Here is a 19,916-nt window from a genome sequence, read left to right on the forward strand (position 1 = left end):
CAGGTGCAATGCCCAAAGCTCTTTCCACTGGAAGGGCTTTCTCTTACTGCCATCATTTAAGGCTATCCCTGAAGGTAGTGCAACTGCATCCACAAACAGAGCCAGCTCATCTGCAAACTGAACTCTTGCTTTTTTTTCTCCTCATCCAGCTGGTCATAAGGAATTTCTTATTTAGACATAGGCGTGAGCCCTGAGTGGCACACTGGTACAGTGGTGGGCACCATGGGAGCCTGAGCCATCTTCATGTTTATGCTTGACCCCAAATGCATTACTTTCATGTTAGCATCAGTTGTTGCTGAGTTCACTCAGTTTTGTGATTTGTTGAATTTGATAGGACCCAGTCCTGAAGGGAAGTTCCAATTCTGTCGCTTGGTGTCCATGCTCAGGCATTCTGTCCCTCCCTCTGTTCAGAGGCATGCCAGGGCTTGTGTTTAAGGAGGAATATGTTGGTCCCATGCAGATGGCATAGCTTTTGCTCCAGAACTCCAGATGTCTTTATTGTGAATCTCTCAGTGGGGGCTTATCACAAACTCTACATGACCTCTTTCTCCACAATTGATACCTGCAATGCTGCACTCTCCGCCAATTTGTATGTCCCATTGCATGTGCCAGGGCTCTAGTTTTGCCCCAGCAGGGCCCTGACCTTGGTTTAACCTATCTTCTTGGTTGGACATTTAAATTATAGCCTTTATGATCAGAGCTGGTTCTCAACTTTGCCATTCCTCTGTATCCAAAGAGACCCTCTCTTCCAGACCTAGTTTTCAGTTTCTTGTTATTCATTCTCAGGTGTTCATTAGTATTCTGTGCACACTCTTATAATGTCCAATACCTTGCCTCACCTAGATCCTCCCTTTCACTGCTTTTCCATCTCAGTTCACCACCAGTGGAGGGTTTATCAGTTGGACTTCCAGTTTGTGCCAGGCATTGCCTGTATTCCTGCTACTGCTTGTGGTGGTGTCCTTAAATGCTGGCTGAGAGGTCCATGCTTCAGCCCCCAAACTCTATCTTAGCATTTCTTCCTTCGACCATTCCTGGTACAACACTCAGATGCTGAGAAGACTTGGAATTTAGGACATAAGCTATTCATTATGGCTCAACACCTATGACAGGAAAGAAGCAGAGAAACAGAATTGAATAGGGAAGAAGTTGAGCTACAATGCAGGCCTGACAAAGCCTTATTCAGCCTGGCAGGGAGTGGAAATTGCAAAGCAGAGTGTACCAATATTAAGCTGAAATGGCTGGGCTTCTATTCCTCTGTTGGGCTTGGTCACTGGTAGGGGCTGCCTCAGAAAAGCATGAGCTTGGGCAAGGTGGCTCTCTGCAGCTGAGGCAAACCCTGCTAATAGTGGGAAACTGCTTAGGCAGCAGGGCAGCAAGCCCTGCCCTGAAGGAGGATTTTGGGCAGCACATCTCCATCTCTATCACAAATACTATTGTTCAGGAGTTGCCATCATGTGAAACAGTATCAGGCAAATCTTTGCAAGGCTGCTTCCTCATGAGTAGAGTAATATCACCAGAGTGAGTTATAAAATCTTCTTGTAATGGGTGAAACTGAGACAGAACAGCTTGGATCATCATTTCCCCCAAAAGTGTGTTCCTCTATGCATTAGTTCCATGAGAAACTGAGAAAAGGGGTGCTTAAGTCAAATTGGTTTGGGAAGCACTACAAGGCTAGCTCCCTCTAGTTTAAGCTTTGAGAAGTTCTTCATTAAAGACACATGTTTGTTTTTCTCAGTGTTTTCAGAACGTATTTGATTATGGGAACCACCACCACCACCTCATTGTTGGTAACATCTGTAAAGAACCTATAGAAATAGAATCTGTTGGAATACACTTAGGACAATGCAAGGCTAAAGGACTCCTGGTTGTGGGTCCAAAGAAATCAAATCACCTCTGTATTATGGTGATGAGAACTAGCTTTATCCATCAAGCCTGAGCGTGGAACTGCTGGGAAGGTCCCTAGAGGCACAGAAGGTTTGAATCAGGAAAAGACTGCCTGTTGAGGAATTGGCACTGTTCCATGAAGGGGAAAATGATGTGCTTTGGTGACAGTTCCCCAGCACAGGAGGAGGGGAATAGATGATAGCAACCAGAGCCCATGGAATAAGAGTCCTACTTCCAGTAAGCAGCTGCAGAGGCTAGGATCCATTATGTGGAGAGCTGGCAGGAGCTGCCCTGTGAGAGGCAGATGGCAAGAGGGTTCCATAGTCAATGATAGGCCACATTGGCAGAATTCCAGGCAAGTGCCTTGGCCTCTGGCAGCTCCAGCTGTTGCTTTTGGTCTTTACATATAAACAAAGAGAGCATCAGTTTAGAGAAACATTTATATTAATAAGCACCATGAATGTAACATGCATTTGGAACCTTTTACATATTACATCACTTTTGAAAATCATGGATGACACCTGTTTGCACAGTGCTTACTGATTAACCAACTTAAACAAATCATGTGTAGAGAATTCATCGATCAGAAGCAACATAAGATTGTAATTTTTTCCCTATACTCATGGAAGTTGGAGTCCATAAATATTACAGTTTATAAATATCAAAATAAGCTAAGTAAAAGTACCTTTGAAAAGCAAGAAAGAAAAATGGAATATTTAGGGAACATAAATAATGGTCAAAAGATCATGAAGAAAATCAAACTTGGAAAGCAAGAATAAAAACAACCATTTTCTTCTTTCTGCAGGAATATTCCCCTTCTTTCCCAAAGGATTCATGCATGTGACTACACAGGCTTTTAAAAATGCATTTTGTATTATTTCCAGAATATATTCTTTAAAAATATGTTTTTATTGATTTTTAGAGAGAGAGCTGGGAATATTGAGAGAAAAATAAGAGAGAAACAATGATCAGCGGCCTGCTGCAATCCCCCTACTAGAGATATGCCCTGACCAGAGTTGAACCAGTGACTTCTGGTGCATGGACTGACTCTCAAACCATGGAGCACACTGGCTGGGGCAGAAAAATTTTTTTATTTTTATTGTATAAAAGTATATATCAATAAATGAAAAAACAGTGAGTCCTTATTTCTTTTTTAAAATCTTTATTTTTGCATTGGCAAACAACTTCCGTTTTTGAAAGATGTATTTGCTTACTAGCTCTTAATGTTGACATATAGAGAATCACACAAGGTTTGACAAACAGTCAATCTCTTCTTTCATATTATAACTTCTGTAGGCTCTGCATTCCCAAGTTTTTGTTGTATTGATATAGAACCATGGAATATGCTCAGAACTCATGTATGCCATTTCTAGGCCTAGTACATGAAAATCTCCCACATATCCTTCATCTTATCTACTGGAAGAATACAGAGGATCCTGCAGGAGATTCTGAGGCTCTAGGGAATGGTGGAGCTGTATGGAAGGCCATCCATTGACCCAGAACATACACATTGCATTTTACAGTACTTGATTAAGAAACAAATTTATATTCTGTTAAGCTGAAGTTTTGGAATTTGTTACAGTGACCAGTGTGTCATATATTAACTAATAAAACAAACAAGAACCATCATCGAGTCAGTTGCCATTAAAAGACAAGATCATAAGTACAGCAAGGTGTAAAAGCAAAAAAAGAAACTTTTAATTTGTTTTCTTTTCTCTCTTCTTTAAAAATGAGGGTCTCTTAGATAAAGGCTTTATTTGAATATTCCTTTCCTCACATAACATCACATTGAGCTCTAAGTTTTACAAACAAGAACATCAGGACTCAGAGGGGCATAATTGTCAGTGTCACACTATTGAGTGATGGATCTGGGTCTTGAACCAGGTCATTTGTTACTAGAGCCAGCACACAGTTTGTCTATTTCATTATACTATGAAATGGCAGAGGTCCAACTGAAGAACCCTGTGCATTTGTCCACCCTAGAATGGGGGTTCAGGGAACTTCATTGGCTTTACTAGTAGGTTCCTATAGAGTTTTATGTTTAAAATATTTAAGTGCTAATAAAATTTTGAAAGCCACTGCACTTCCAACTTTGTGCTTGTGGGATTCTAAAGAAGAAGCACCTAGCACAGAGATATTGCTGCAATGATAGCCTGACTTATCATTTAAGTTATTGGTTTTTTTCCAAAGCAATTTCAAGTTTGAAAACTCCACTTCATTTGATGGCCTTCTGTCTTAGCTGTGCTCTTTTGAAATGTCACTTTCTACAATGCCCTACATAAGAGAAAACTCTATTATGCAAAATGACTCCACTCTAAATGACATCACCACATTGCTTCACCTTTCCTGCCCTTTTATATTCCACCCCAGTCTTCTGCAAACATAATTCAAAATGAATAACGCCTCTTTCATCAAGACTGGAATTTTAGGCTTTGCTTGCAATCACCTCAGCATATTTTCTAGGCCAAGGGTGAGAAATGACAGAATGAGACCTGAACATGCAAAATGTTGGGTCCCAGATTGCTTTCCAGCTCCTATCAGATGACATTTCTAAGCTGCCCAACTTGCCAGATACTCAAACTCCTGTTGTCTCTTGTTGAGCTTCCTTTCATCACCGCCAAGAAACAAGCATTTGCTTCTACATAGATTGCAATTTCTGGTCCTACTTTGCACTGAGGCCTAGGTGCAAGGTAAGACCTGTCTCTGGTGTTTCTGAGCCTAATAGGTTCTTTCCCGAGAAGTAATGGCATGATAGACTATCTGGTGGGAGGTTCTCCATGTAGGGTTTGATTTCATTGTGAAGTCAAGTACAATGACCTTTTTAGGTCTGCTTTGCTATCATGTGAAATTCTTAACTTGAATCTAGAGGCCTGAGAAGCAGCTTAGCATCATTTTAAAAACACAGAATAGAATAGAACATTTACTATGAGTGCAACCTCTGATTGATGGTGAGAGTTATTTTCTAGAGCATCTCATTTACAAGGATTCTGAGTCAGGGCTCAGCAGAAAAGAATGACATAATTGATTTTAGCAATGGCCACAGGGATGCCATTGGGGGACTAGTAGGCTCATATGCTATATATTTGCCATCCCTGATTTAGTTAAATTCTTATGGCACAGCTATTGAAATCAAATCTCAGGAAAGATTTGTATTGAAGAGACAGATTTTGGTGCCAGATATAGTAATGTCTTAATCTCATACTTTTTCTATAACTCTGGGTAAAGTATGTGTGTGTGTGTAATAATGTGGCTAACAATATCCTCTTCACATCCTGGTTGTCATAATTAAACAAATTATGCATATGAAATTATCTCTCTAGTATAGTTAGGGATCCATTGTCTTTTTAAACAAATGCTTATTTTTTCCCTTGACAGAAAACAGATAAACTTGAAATGTAGCACATGATGATACCTTTTATTCCCCACCCCTCTCTCCTTAAGATCAATGCATCTCTTTTCATTTCCAGGGAATTGCATCTTAACAATTTCATTTCCATTTCTACCTTTAACTGCATCTAACAAAGCATTCCACAACAAAAGACTCTCATAAAAAAGACAGATTATTTGTTTTGAAGGATTTGGGTGACTAACATTGCAGATTACATTGACAGAAAATTGTATTGACTTTTCCAGCAATGAAATTCTGGATAGATTTGCCTGAGAATGTACTCTTAATTTATTCTAAGATAGTTTTTCAGACATTTTGCATTAAGGATTTTTAAATCTTCAATCTTGTATCAAAGAAGTTCTACATCAACTCATTTGTGGGAGTATGTTCAGAAATCTTAGGAGCTGATATTTCTTCTGCCCAAATGATAAGGATCCGAAGTTTAAGTAGATAGCAGGACCTAAGAGGTGGTGGTGGTCCTTGATCCCTATCTCCAGTTGAAAAACCAATAGTTACAGAATCAGTAATGTCTGTATACATGAGTTAAGTCCTTCAGAAATGCCAAAATGCCTGGCAAAAGTGAGAAATTTGGCTTAACTCATATAAGAATATTTTGGAAAAGCCATTTGGTGGTATTGACCTTCATGTCACTTGGAACCAGATATGTGAATGTCACCAGGACTTTTTTTTAGGCATATTTTGCTTTACTTTTCCCTAAATGCTGGCTTCTGCTCCATTCACTCAAGGGATGTTGGTGGAGGGTGCAGAGTAATGAGGGAAGCCACAGGCAGCTCTGAACTCCATTCTGTTTTGCTAACCAAAGGGAAAAGGGTTTTATTCCAGCTTGAGTTTAACAAATCTTAGAGAAGGCATCTTACTGTTATGATTTGAGTCACATGCCTATTCTTGAACTGTGGCCAAGACTGGCTCACATTGAGTCATGTGAGTGATTTGATGGTGGGGACAATGGAGAGATAGGTAACCTAGATGCTCTGACTGCTAGCCCCTGCTGGAACAACTTGGGCTGAAGAGGCCTTAATAAGATACTAGAGGCCCAGTGTACAAAATTCTTACCCTAACTATCAATCTACTTACTGTTTCTAAGTATCTACCTATTCTAGATCTCTCATATAAATGAATTCATATAAAATGTGATCTTTTGTATACCTGTTTTCAATTCTTTTAGTTATACCAGTATACATAAGAGTATATTTGCTGTGCCATGGCATAATTTTATGAGGAACTGACAAAATTCCACAGTGGCTGTGCTATTTTACATTCCCACCAAAAAGTACAAGGTTTCAGTTTCTCTATTTACCCACCAATACTTTTCTATTTTTTTATTTTTTATGCTGGCCATCCTAGTGGGTATGAAGTAGTATCTCATTGTGGTTTTAATTTGCATTTTCTGAATTAATACTGATGTTGTGCATCTTTTCAAGAGTGTCTTGGCATCTGTATAATTTATTTGGAGAAATGTCTGTTTAAATTCTTTGCATCATTTTGAATTGTGTTCGTTTTATTATTGAATTATAAGAATTATTTATATATTTTGGATATTGTTTCCTTATCAGAGATATAATTTGCAAATATATTCTGCCATTCTGTAGGTTGTCTTTTCATTTTCTTGATAAATATTTTTATGTGTAAAAGTCTTTAATTATGATACAGCCCAGTTTTTCTATTTCTTTCTTTTGTTGCTTGTGTTTTCAATGTCATACTAAGAAATCATTGTCACAGCCATGGTCATCAAGATTTACCCCTATGCTTTCTTCTAAGTGTTTTATAGTTTTAGCTCTTATATTAGGTTGTTAATCTATTTTGAGTTAATTTTTGTATGAGATGGAGGTAGGGTTCCCACTTGATTAAAAAAAACAGCAACATGATTTTATTGACTTTATAGAGAGGAAGGGAGGGAGGGAGAAAGATCAATTGGCTGCCTTCTGTACTCCTCATACTGGGGATTGAGCCTATAACCCCAGGCATTTGTCTGACTAGGAATCAAACCAGTGAACTTGATGCATGGGTCAATACTCAACCAACTGAGCCACACTGACCAGGGCCCAGCTTCCTTTTTTTTAAATGTGGACATTCAATTATCCCAGTACCATTTGTTGAAGACACTATTTTTCTCCATTAAATGGTCTTGGCACCCTTATTGAAAATTAATTGGCCTTAAATGTACAGGTTTACTTATGAACTCTCAATTCTATTTCAGATGTTCATATATTTTTTAAAATATAATTTGAACATAATATAATTTAATCTTGTATATAACAAAGATGATTCTGAACTCACCAGGCACATTTTGAGTAGTCAATGTGTAAGAGCACCATGCATCAGCCTTCAATGGATAACCAATATAGAGATTTTTCTAGTGCTAGCTTGCTCTACAGTAGCATTTAATTTATGTAAGTATTATATTTTCAAATAAAATGCAGACACAAACTGTCTATGGAAGTCTGCATATGCCAAATTCAAATGATTATTATTTTATTCCCCTGACCTAATCAATTTCAACATGGATAATGTTTTCCCACTTTGATTTCCTGGTAACAATGTCCTTTTTATGCACCATTCATGGCTTAGAAATATCTTCTTTGACTTCTATTTATAGAGGGAATGTAATAATTAGAATGGATGTTATTCCCTTCATTTTATCTTTGAGGAGATCTCATTTAAGTATAATCAACAGGTTTGAGAAGGAATTGAGGAGGTTTTGTATGGGAGGGAAGAAACTGGTAAAGTAGCTCTGTACTCAGGCTTCCAAAAAGTGCAGCCACAGCAAAAAGTTAAAGAGATAACTGTGGTTGACAAACCCTTAAGATTCCTTCAGAATAGGTTATATGCCTGATTAGGTTTGTGATTGAAGATGCCACTGGAGAAAAGGGGCTCCATTTGATGTCAGCCATGCATTGCTTTTGTTATACTATATGGTAGATATTTTTGATGATGGCAAGAGATTCTGCTTTCAGGATTTGCCATGAAAACCCTACTTTTCAAAAATGTAGTCCTTGGCATGGCATCAAAGCACCTGCATTCTCCTCAAATGGAGCTGCTTCATGGGAGTTCCTATTTAGTAACTCAAAATGGACAAGGTGTGAAACCATATTGCATTTATCTCCATTGACAACCATAATTCACTCTATTACTAAAGGGAACAATTGTGTTCCATGTTGAAATGACAGGGTAGGCAGGAATGGTGTAAAGTGTCACCATCTGACATGTAATTCCTAATATAGTATATCTCTTGAATCATTGTGGGTGGGAGGAAAGCTGGGACGAAAAAAAAAAAATCCAAATATCTGAGACTGAGCTGTTGACACTAAGAAGACTTTTATGACATCTTTGAACAAACTAAGAGCCTAAATATTAATTTGTTCTGTGAATTCTGTGACCATCAACTTGGTGAGGCGAAAACGTCAGAAGGGGCTAGCAGGTATGAGTGGATCTGGACAAGCCATTAGACCATCACTTTCCAGAACATCTTGATTATGATGTTAGACATTCAGCTGTTCATATAATGGAGCTAGACAGCCGTCTGTGGGGATCCTAGCACTGCAGCCACATACTTGATATCCTCCACGTGCCCAATGCTACTCCTCTTATTTACTAAGGCTTTGGTTACCTCTAAAATGAGAACATAAACAGGCTAATAAGTTATTACAACTAATGTATGCATTAGGTGTGAATGAGCATTAGTGTGAATTTCAGAGTTAAGACATTTTGATAGCTGGTTCTCATTTGGGCAACAGCCTAAAGAGGGGCAAAGGCACAGTCTAGTGAGGCCTGGGTTGGGGAGCAACTGCACTCTAAATTTGTCTCAGTTTACCTGAATCATGGACTGACTACTTCCACTTGTTGCCAAAAGGCAGCTCACCCATCATTAGGAAAGTGTGGAGGAAAAAGCGCCAAACTTGAGGTTACCAACTGTGTGATTTTAGAAAAGTCATTTGATCTCTCCAAGCTTCTGTTTCCACAGCTGTAAAACATAGTTAATACTTGAGGATTAAATTACCCAACACATAAAAAGCACTCTATAAATGTATTTCTATTATTATCTGAGGTATTGAAAACATCAGAGGTGAGGGGTAAAATCTTGCAATGCACTCATTAGCTCTGTCAGTGGACAGAAGAAGGGATTAAATCTGGCAGGTTCTAAGCTTCCAGTTTGATTTAAGTTCTTTCTTCCCACTCCCCTATTTGCAAAGAGTTTTCTTCCATTGTCGAGAGTTGCTGGAGCTTGGGCCAATTACTTGTGTTGACAAGTCATTAGAGAAAGTCATAAGCATCTGGCTCTGAACTCTAGGCATCCAACAGCAGCTCCAGAACCTACCAGGTTGTGTGCAGTGCTGGAAAAGCTGTCTTCACCTACCCTGGCCTGGTAGAGGTAGAGCCCTGGCCACTATTAATTCTGCATTTAAAAGTAAAGAAAGTTCGGCTCAACCAGTATAGCTCAGTGGTTGAGTGTCAACCTATGAGTCAGGTGATGATAGTTCAATTCCCAGACAGGGCACATGCCAAGGTTGTGGGCTCAGTCACCAGTGTGGGGTGTACAGGAGACAGCTGATCAGTGATTCTCTCTCATCATTGATGTTTCTATCTCTCTTTCCTTCTCCCTTCCTCTCTGAAATAAATAAAAATATATTTAAAAAATAAAAATAAGTAAAAGTAAAGAAAGTTGAAACGTGAGCTTTTAAACAGGCTTAAAAGCTCACATTGTCTATATACTCTGAGCATATGACTTTACTTGTAATGGCCAATTGAGGTTTATGTAAACCAAATATATATGCACAGCTATTACTGATTTTTGTCTCCCCTATTATGACTATAGAAAATTTTGGAAAATGCATATATTTATCTTCATTCATTATACAAGGAGGTCTTCTTAAATTAAAACATTTCAATATCAATATAAAAGATTGATTGATAAATGAACTCATACTATAGAATTAAGTTGGAAAACCATTCATTGAAGAGAATGTCTAACCTTAGCTGGTTTGGCTCAGTGGATAGAGTGTCAGCCTGCAGACTGAAGGGTTCCTGTTCATTTCTGGTCAAGGACATGTACCTAAGTTGCAGGTGTACATGTGGAAGGCAACCAATCGATATATCTCTCTCACATCGATGTTTCTCTCTCTGTGTCTCTTCCCTTCCCTCCCATTCTCTCTAAAAATCAATGGAAAAATATCTTTGAGTCAGGATTAACAAAGAAACAAAAAAGAGAGAATGTCTAGCTTTGCCAGTGTGGCTCAGTGGTTGAGCATCAACCTATGAACCAGGAGGTCACGATTTGTTCCCAGTGAGGGCACATGCCCAGGTTGTGGGCTCCATGCTGCGTAGAAGGTGTGCAGGAGGCTTCTGATCTCTTACATCATTGATGTTTTCCTCTCACTCCTTCTCCCATCCTCTCTCTGAAATCAATAAAAATATTTTTTTAATTTAAAAAATAAAATCATGTCTGTACCTACACATATTGTATATATGTATGTATATGCATATATATACACACATATACATAGACAAAACTCAGATATATTCATAGGTATATTCATATAGTGGCATACTGGTGAACATTTAATAATTGGCTCTCAAAATATAAAAACACATACACACCCTGAAACCTGAATCTGTAGTGTTTGGCAGTTTCCATGGTGTAATTACTTCCACTATGGCCAATTTCAAGCTACATGGTGACATCAATGAATATGGAATTGGTCAAGATGTGAACAGTTAGTCCATGTGAACCAGTAGGGGCTGGCTTCAGCACACCATTATATCTACCAGGGGATACATACACATACACACAGAAATTTATAAATCACACACAGTGTGAGTTTGCTATTAAACATAGTAGTTCTGGTATGAACACCAAGCCTCTGCTTACTTGGGAACTGCAGAGCTCTTTATGCACCTAGAAGCCTTATGTTTGGCCTATCCTGTCAGGAGTCTTTGTGTTTTCTTTGATTCCTTACTAATCTTCCTTTGTAGGAAGGTTTATAAAGAGTCTTTTATAGATAACTCATGGAAGAATTCTGGACAAAGTAGCATTATTAATGATTGTCTAAGAACAGTTTTTAATTTGAAGGTAACTTGACAATCACTAGAGAGGAACTGCTGCTGTTACATCTGGAACCCTGGAGTGACAGCAATGGGAAGATATTACTCATTAGAGAAAGTGTGTGCACACGTGTGTGTACACACGCACACACACACACACACACACACACACACACGCATAGCATCTTTATCCCACTTTGATGGAGCCTGTGCTTGTTCTCTGGGCCCACCTACAGCCAGAAAGAGAGGAATCCCTCTCCTGCGATATAAGGTTGCAAAGAAGTCTTCTTCCTCCTCCCTTCAAAAGAATCTTCCACCAGTCTAAAAGCCTGGAATTCTTCATTTTATATTTTCTTCTTTGCCATTTTGTTCCCATTTCCGTTTCCCTTTTAAAGAGCTTAGCCTACTTGGAAAAAGGGGGCTGTAGGATAAAGAAAAAGAGCACAGAAATGAAAGGCAGTAAAAAAAATTCTAACATAAACTTGTTTTCTGCACAATTAGGCCCAAGACAGCCTGCCAGTTGCCAGCCTTATTTCCCTGGACTCCTGCAGCTTGTCTTCCCACTTGGAAACTGATGCCCCAACTAACTCCTGGTCTGTACTTCAGTTGGAGCTAACTTGTAGACTCAGTTCCCAAACCCTGAGTCATCTTTGAGGGCTTTAGTGACACGTCATCATTAATTTATTAAATTCAATATTGTCCATGGGCCCTGCCCCTAAAGAGCTCACAATATCCCCGGAGAGGCATTAAGATAACAAAATACTTCATCTGCAACTATGTACTTTGTCCTACTGGAGAGTTATTTCCAAAGGGCTGATGGAATCCAGCGGAAACATTATCCAGCAGTTCTTAGTGGGTGCCTTGGATTAGGTGGGCATGGTTTCCAATACCGATTCTAATGTCTACTAGTGGTAAGACATTGGGTAAATTGCTTCTCTAACACAAACCTTCCTAATTACATAGGTGTTTATACTGAAATGTAATATCCATGAAGACAGACATTTTATTTTGTTCACTGCTATATGCTTACCAAGTAGAGCAATGCCTGGCACACACATAGTCAATATATATTTGTAAAATAAACCAGGTAAAATGCCTAGTGCCACTGCAGTGTGTGAAAGTAGGTGATAAATAGTAACTGTTATGATTTTAATTATACCCTCAGGGGAGATAAGCAGTATTTCTGCCTGTGGGATTAGACAAAGGTTTATAGGATTGTCATCGTGAATGAGAGATACGTTATTAGGAGGAAGTAGGGCAGCAGGCATTCCAAGGACCCTTAAATCCCAAGATATTAATTTGTTTTGTCCCTTATAATTGTCTCATCACACTACTCATGTTAAAACCAGTCTTCTTATAGATTGGCAATCTCCAACCTTACTCAGCGTGGACACATTGGGGGATCTGGAGGATGATTAAGAGGGACTGAAAAAAAGAACCTGCGCCCCTATATTCAAACAAATGGTTGTGAGTGCAACAATTGTGAGTTTGTGCATTTAGATAAATTCAGAATTTCCCAATCCTGTTCAGACAGTAATACAGCCTATTTAATGCATTAATCAGGAAAGCAAGGTACTCTTTGCACCAATTTCCAAGCCTGGCCATTGATCCACCCAGGCTTCTTTCCTCCCAGCACTATTCACACACATCATTAGCCTTTCTTCCTTTTCCCCCTTCAAGTTATTTTTGGATCTACTCACCACATCAGAAATTAATAATGGAGTAAAACCAACTGGGACCTCTTTTTTCCTTGGACACCTATTAGATCATTCTCTTAGGAAACATTGATGTTCAGAACTAGCCAGACATATTTCACTTCAGGAATACAAAAGAAATCTAAAACACCTTTTTCTCCCAATGAGGTTTATAAAATTGGCATTTTCCCCTTCATTTTACAGAGTTCATGGAAATCAAAGTTCAAAAAGAAAGCAGTGAAAAACTAAGCATACTTAATTATTGTGGTTCATATTTCACCTATATGAAGGTTGAAGTCTTTAGAAATACTGTCAGGTAATTTTATTGTATGAATATAATGTTTATTTATCAATTACAGGCATGAAGTTTTGCAATTACTATAATAGATAAACCTTAAAAAATTCAGCTCATTCTAATATAAACACTTTCTCACTTTAGATAATATTTCTACTCTACTACTAATATTTTCTATTTTATAACATTTCATAATTCTTCAAAGCACTTTACTTACATTATTTCTTCTGATACTTTTAGTATTTCTGTGAAGAAAACAGGATAAGTGGTTGTATTCCCATTTGAAGATAGAGAAATGCAAAGAACAGAGATTCAGTGACTTGCTAAGCGCTGGTCAGTGTTGTTGCTCAGATTAAAACCAAGATCTTCTAGGTTTCTCGAGGTCTTTACCCAGGACAATTTGTGCTCATTTCCCAACAGGCACAACTTTAATAAACTGTTGATAATGGGTAGGAGATGATATGTATTTTATTCTCTTATGGCACATTCTGAATAAAGGAATTCCTTTTAAGTCATTTCTCCAGCTCAGACAAATTAAACTAGAGTTTTGCTGAAACGTTGTTCAAGAAGGGCAGTTCTGAAATAGTTAAGGGTCAAAATTAAGTGTGCTTAGTTCCCTCTTGTATAGGAAAAGACAAAAGCATTGCAAGTTGTACAAGTTCCTGCAGTTAAAGCAATGCTAGAAAAGTCCTCTCCATCTGTGTTTATTATGATAAACATGGTTTAATCTTACACCTTAAGTTCCAATTGTGCGGATTTTTTGTTAAAAAATAAGGAAAAAAGACAACATAAAAATAGGAGGTAAAGCCTTCATTGTCTGAAGAATAATTCTAAACGAATCTCTGGTCTGAGCTGTCAGCTCCTAAGTGAAGGAGAAGGGAGAAAGGCTCTGTAATTTCCAGGTGAATAGGGAAAGCCATTTCCCAGAGCCACTACTCAGGGTAACAAAAATGAAACTGTTAAAAGACAGATTCACCAATGCAAGGGCGTGGAGAGGGGAGCAAACCAAGCAAAAGACAAACAGTAATTTGTGTTTCCTTGGTTCAGGTAGTGCCAAAAGTGGGGAAAAATAAAATATTTTAAGGCCAAAAAAGAAAAAAAAAACAATCACAGTAAAGTGGGTGAGGTGTCTCTACCTTCATTTCTCAAACTCACATGGGCTCTGCTCACTCCAGCTCTTGCTAGGCCAACTGATTAAAGAAAAAGAAAAAAAAAAAGTGGGTGGAGGTGAAGAAACTACATACCAGCTGGTGTGAGGGTCAAGCAGAGCTGAGGTCTTCTGAGCTGTCAGTTATCTTCCCAGTGTGATATCAGGAGCAAACTTCCTTCTGCCTTAGAACTATAAGGGAATGGAATGGCTTATTTGGGGTAATTTGTAGGGTTAGTCTTATCAACTTGTAGACACACCTTTTCCCTTTACCTTTTTTCCCACCTCTTTTCCTCCCCTTATCTCTAACCCTCAATATTTCTACAAGGCTCCAGTTTTCCCAAATCATGTTCATTTCATGTTCCTTAATTCTCTGACACTAACCACATTAATGACCCAATGTCTGAAGCAAACGTGGAACTGCAAGAAACCTCTCCTCCCTCTTCCTCACACATGCTGATGCTAAGCAGTGACTCATCACACCCAGTTCCAAGTCTCCTGCTCTCCCCTTTGCTCAAGACAGCAAGTCCTCTCTAATGTTCTTCTGATTGCTCCACCTTGCTCCCGTCTGTTTCATTCTGTCCTACATGTTGCCATCAGATTACTCTTCCTCTGATACCTCAACATAAATCATCTTTTGCTCAAAAATTTCCAGCAACCCTTTATTACATACAGATGAAAATCAAGCTTCTTAGTCTGGACCTCACATATGTTGTGAGAGGCAAACCACTGGTGGGTCAAAAGGATCCCTGCCCACCCTTCCCGAGAATGCCAACTACAAGGTCCAGCCACCCTCTGGCCCTGAGTCGGTTCTGTTGCCAGTCACATGGCAACTAAGTAAGTCAAGGTGACCATAGCCTGACCCCAGAAATTGCTTGTTCTCTGGGGGAAGAGGACAAGTTTGTTTACTTCTTGCTATAAAAGGTGATGAGCTTTGAGCACTGGGTTCCTCTGTGGCACTCCAAGCCATTGAATCATCCTTTGGGACAGGGGCCTTTGGGACTGGGGAAGCAGCACAAGCATGCAGATGCTCCTGTTGTTCGCTGTGCTGTGAGTAATGAACTGTCTTGTCCAGATCCGTGGAGTAATGTTCTACTTTTGGCAACCGTAGGTATTTGGCAAGCCAAAATGTTTACTTGCTTAGTCTATGAAAGTGAGGTTCCTTCTTGCCAAAGCATTTTCATAATCTACAATTCCTTTTAGTGCTGAATATGCATTTGCTCAATGAATTGATTAACAAACAAATCCTTGGCACCAGCCAAATTAAACTGGGCTCTTTTCACTTAGAAACCCAGTATTTATCCACTTCTGCTTACATGGTTTCCTTTACTTAAAGTTCTCTTTCCTTATGTAGCCCTTTGTCTAAATCCTTCCCTTTCATTCAGAGCTCTCTCAAATGCCACCTCATCTAAGCCTAATGTAATTAATCTCTTATTTTGTTGACCTTCCACAGGATATATGCACATATCATAGGACTCTGAATACATAAGTGTAGTAATATACAGGGTGGGACAAAAGTGTGTTTACAGTTGCTTGTATAGAAAATAATAAATTATTAATAAATAATAATACAAGAATAAACTCTGTATTTTGTATACTTATAACCGTAAACCTACTTTTGCCCCACCCTGAATTTAGATATTTTCCATTTGCTTCCAAAACTATAGGTATTTCTTGAATACATAACGTATGTCAGGATCTGACTGTTTTCAGGAAGTGATGGACAGGAAAGATGAATAAAATATGATCCCTAACTGCATTGACTCTCATTGTGTAACACAACTGTCTAGTATAAAGGGATATGTCTTATTACAAGGGTCTGACTCCATTTCTATCGCAGGACAGCAGGGGCTACAGTTATTTCTCCCTGAATGGAAGATGTGGGGAAGCTTTAGAAACAAGGGTACATTTCATCCCACCCCTGTGTTTGTCATTTATGTTGATTATGCCCATAAGCATAGGGGTAATCTATCTTACTAATTCATTAAAAAAATTGTATTGTATTATCTTTGAAACCCTTAATCAATAAAGAATTTATTTATTTATTTATTTATTTATTTATTTATTTGTGGGTTAGTTTTTTTCATTTGTATTAAATTTATTTAGTGTATTTTCTGAGCACTACTATGCCCAAGGCAATAAACTAAGGACCGGGAGTATATACCTTTCCAATAAAGGTACCCCTGCTTTAGGGAAATGCAACCTAGTAGCAACTGATGTCTATATTGCAGTACCCAGAGGATCCAATGGTCTCACAGTGATGTACACCATTTTCATTTAAGATATAACAACTCAAATAAAAAATTAGTTATTGCCCTACGTTTATTTCAATGGGATTGTAGTTTTCTACATAGTTTCTGTATGTGGGATACTTCTATTCATCCATAAAGGTTTAGCTCAAATGGCATCTCATCTCAAAGTCTTCACTGACCTCTATATTTAGGCAGAATAACTTTAGTGCTCCCTCTGCTCCTGTGTCATTTTTTAATATCTTGGTGTAGTGGATTTATTTTTAATGTTTAGTTTCCCCTTTAACTGTGAGTTTCTTATAGGCAAGTATATTTCTCTGTGGTGTTTATTTTACTAGGGCCTACAGAGTCCTTTGTATTTAGAATTTACTAAGGAGATATGGAATGAATGATTCTAAAACGTCTCCTTCTTATTAAGATTTCTGACATCTGATTGAGCAATTATAGTCAAACACATTTAAATTATCTTTAAATACTATTGTGAATAACACATAAATCAGACCAAGGACTTGAATTTGAATTATATAAAGGACTCTTACAAGTCAATCAGAAGCAGACAAATATCCAAATTAAAAATGAGCAAAGATTTAAATAGACACTTCACAAAAGAAGATTTATAAATGACCAAAAAATTATGAAAAAATGGTCAGTATCATTAGTCATCTAGAAAATACAAATAAAACTATAATGAGATGCCATGTAATGCTTTTGAGAATGGCTGAAGTGAAAGCCTGCTAATACCAAGTCTCTGTGAGAATGTGGAGCAAATTGAACTGTTTATACATTGCTGGTGGGAATGTAAAATGTTACAATACAACTAATTTTGAAACCAGTTTGCTTATTTCCTTCTAAACCTAAACATTCATTACACCTATGTTACAACACAGCATTCCCAGTTTTAGATATTTCCCAAGAGAAATGAAACCCTATTTCCACACAAAAACTTGTATATGATGATTATAGTAACTTTAAACTGGAAAAATATCCAATTTTCTATCAACAGATGAATGAATAAACAAAATAGTGTACATCATACAATTAAATTCTACTCAACATTTAAGGAATAGACTACAGATACATACAACAACATGGATAAAACTAAAGATCATTTACTGAGCAAAAGAAGACAGACAAAATATAAAGTATCCATGTATAATTCCATTTATATAAAATCCTAGAAAATACAGATTCACTTATAATGACAGAACACAGACTAGTGGTTGCCTGGGTATGGACGAAGTGGTTACAATGGATTGAAAAATGCACGTGATAAAAATATTTGCCAGCTTAATTGTTGTGATGATTTCATTGTGATATACACACATCAAATTAATCAAAGTGTAAATTTTAAATATATGCAGCTTATTATTGGGAAATTATACTTTAAGTTATACCTAGAAAGCAATAAAGGTAGTACTAATAAAAATAAATGCCACTGCATCTCATGGAAACTATGCTAGAGATTGTCAAAATGCAATCAGCAAAGCACCATTAGAAATTGTCCCTGATCATTGTCACTACCTTTGCCCACCCAGAGCACCATCCCTGCACAATGGAGGGGATGTCTATTCCCAACATGTAGCTTTTGGAACTCATTGGATTGAATGCATGTCACAAACCATGGGAAGAACACAGGAAACACTGGGAATATTTAGTGACTTTTATTTTCACTACAGATGTTTTTTTTTTTTTTTTTTTTTTTTTTTAACAAAATCCATCTGAGATTTTGTGGCACATTTTCTGTGGCACATTTTTCACTGGACTAATTCCTTGGTGATGCTGGTGTTAGATGATGGAGATGAATACTCATAGCATCCTTATAGGCTAGAAGCTTTGCACCAGCTTTTTCAATATGGGAATGATATTTTGGATGGTGAGGCTGTGTAAGTATGAGGAGGGATTTGTTCCCCAGAAGCACAAGGTCCATTGTGAAAACATGACATAAATACCACAAGACAGATATGAATTATAAAACATGCACAAGAATCAAGAAAAGATTCAAACAGAGAACAGTCTTCTGCTATTATTTACAGGTTGGACAAAACTTCAGAGTTGGAATTTGGCATTTTGACCTGAGATGGCAAGGACATTTTATATCATTTTATATTTTTTTAGGTAAAAATAAAGTATAATTATGATTGTGGACACATATCATGTGTCCTGCTCTAAAGCTTTCAATAGTGTGGTATTCACACTTGATAGTGAAGAAATCTAGATTAAAGGCATTTTTTAAAAGAAGAAAAAGAAAACTGATTAAAGGTGGGACTATGGTATCTTGAATAAATAGTGTTTGAAAAACACAATTTGGGTAATTTTATCAAAGTGGATGACTTAAAGACTCAATCTGTGTGTAGGTGAGAGAGAGAAAGAGAGTGAGAGAGACAGAGACAGAAAGACAGGGAGAGAGGGAAAGTGACAAAGACAGAGATTTCCAGAGAGAGCAAAAGGGAGACAGAACTAGCAAGCTCAAGTGTTTCTATGTATTTAGTAACCTTTCATCGGTGTCTTTGGAGCAATTGCTATTCTTCCTCTGCATTTTCTTCATTTTACTTAGAATTTCTTCTAAATTTGCCATGAGAGTAGTCCTGAGATGACATGAAAAGCCATGTGCTAAGTAGAAAGGAGAGTTGACTTATCCTCTGACTTCTACAACACGTTTGGAAGAGATCTATTAGTTTCAACTTGCAGCTGGAGCTTTGACAGTATATCAGTCAGTAAGGGGGTGTCAACAGTAAAGGAATTTTAAAAGCCTAGTCTGTCTTGCCATAGCATCCAAATTCCTTAAGCGCCATGAGAAGCAAAATCCTAATGGGAATAATTGTGAGGTTTCTGTTTGGTTTTGGTTTTAGCTGTAATCAACCTGGGAATGGCCTGGCTTTGACTTTATGAGGCCTTCTTTCCATTCCTTGGAATTTTTTCTTTCAATATCAATTTTCATATGTATTTATATATATGTGTTTTGGTATCTTCATCTCCCCAGGTTTATTTTCCTTTTGGTTGGTATGAACATGAGCTCTAAATTTAGACCCCTGGGTTCCAGTCTCAAGTTCACCACTCACTACATGTGTGAGCTTGGGCAAGCTACTTAATATCTCTGAGTCTCTATTTTTTTCCCTCATCTATAAATTGATGGGGAGGAATAATAGTGAAGTCAAAAGAATTTTGAGAGAATGTATTGTTAGGCCTTGAGCATCAATTT

Source organism: Pipistrellus hanaki, assembly GCF_964339955.1.
Source record: "Pipistrellus hanaki genome assembly, chromosome: 11".
Taxonomy (NCBI): Eukaryota; Metazoa; Chordata; class Mammalia; order Chiroptera; family Vespertilionidae; genus Pipistrellus; species Pipistrellus hanaki.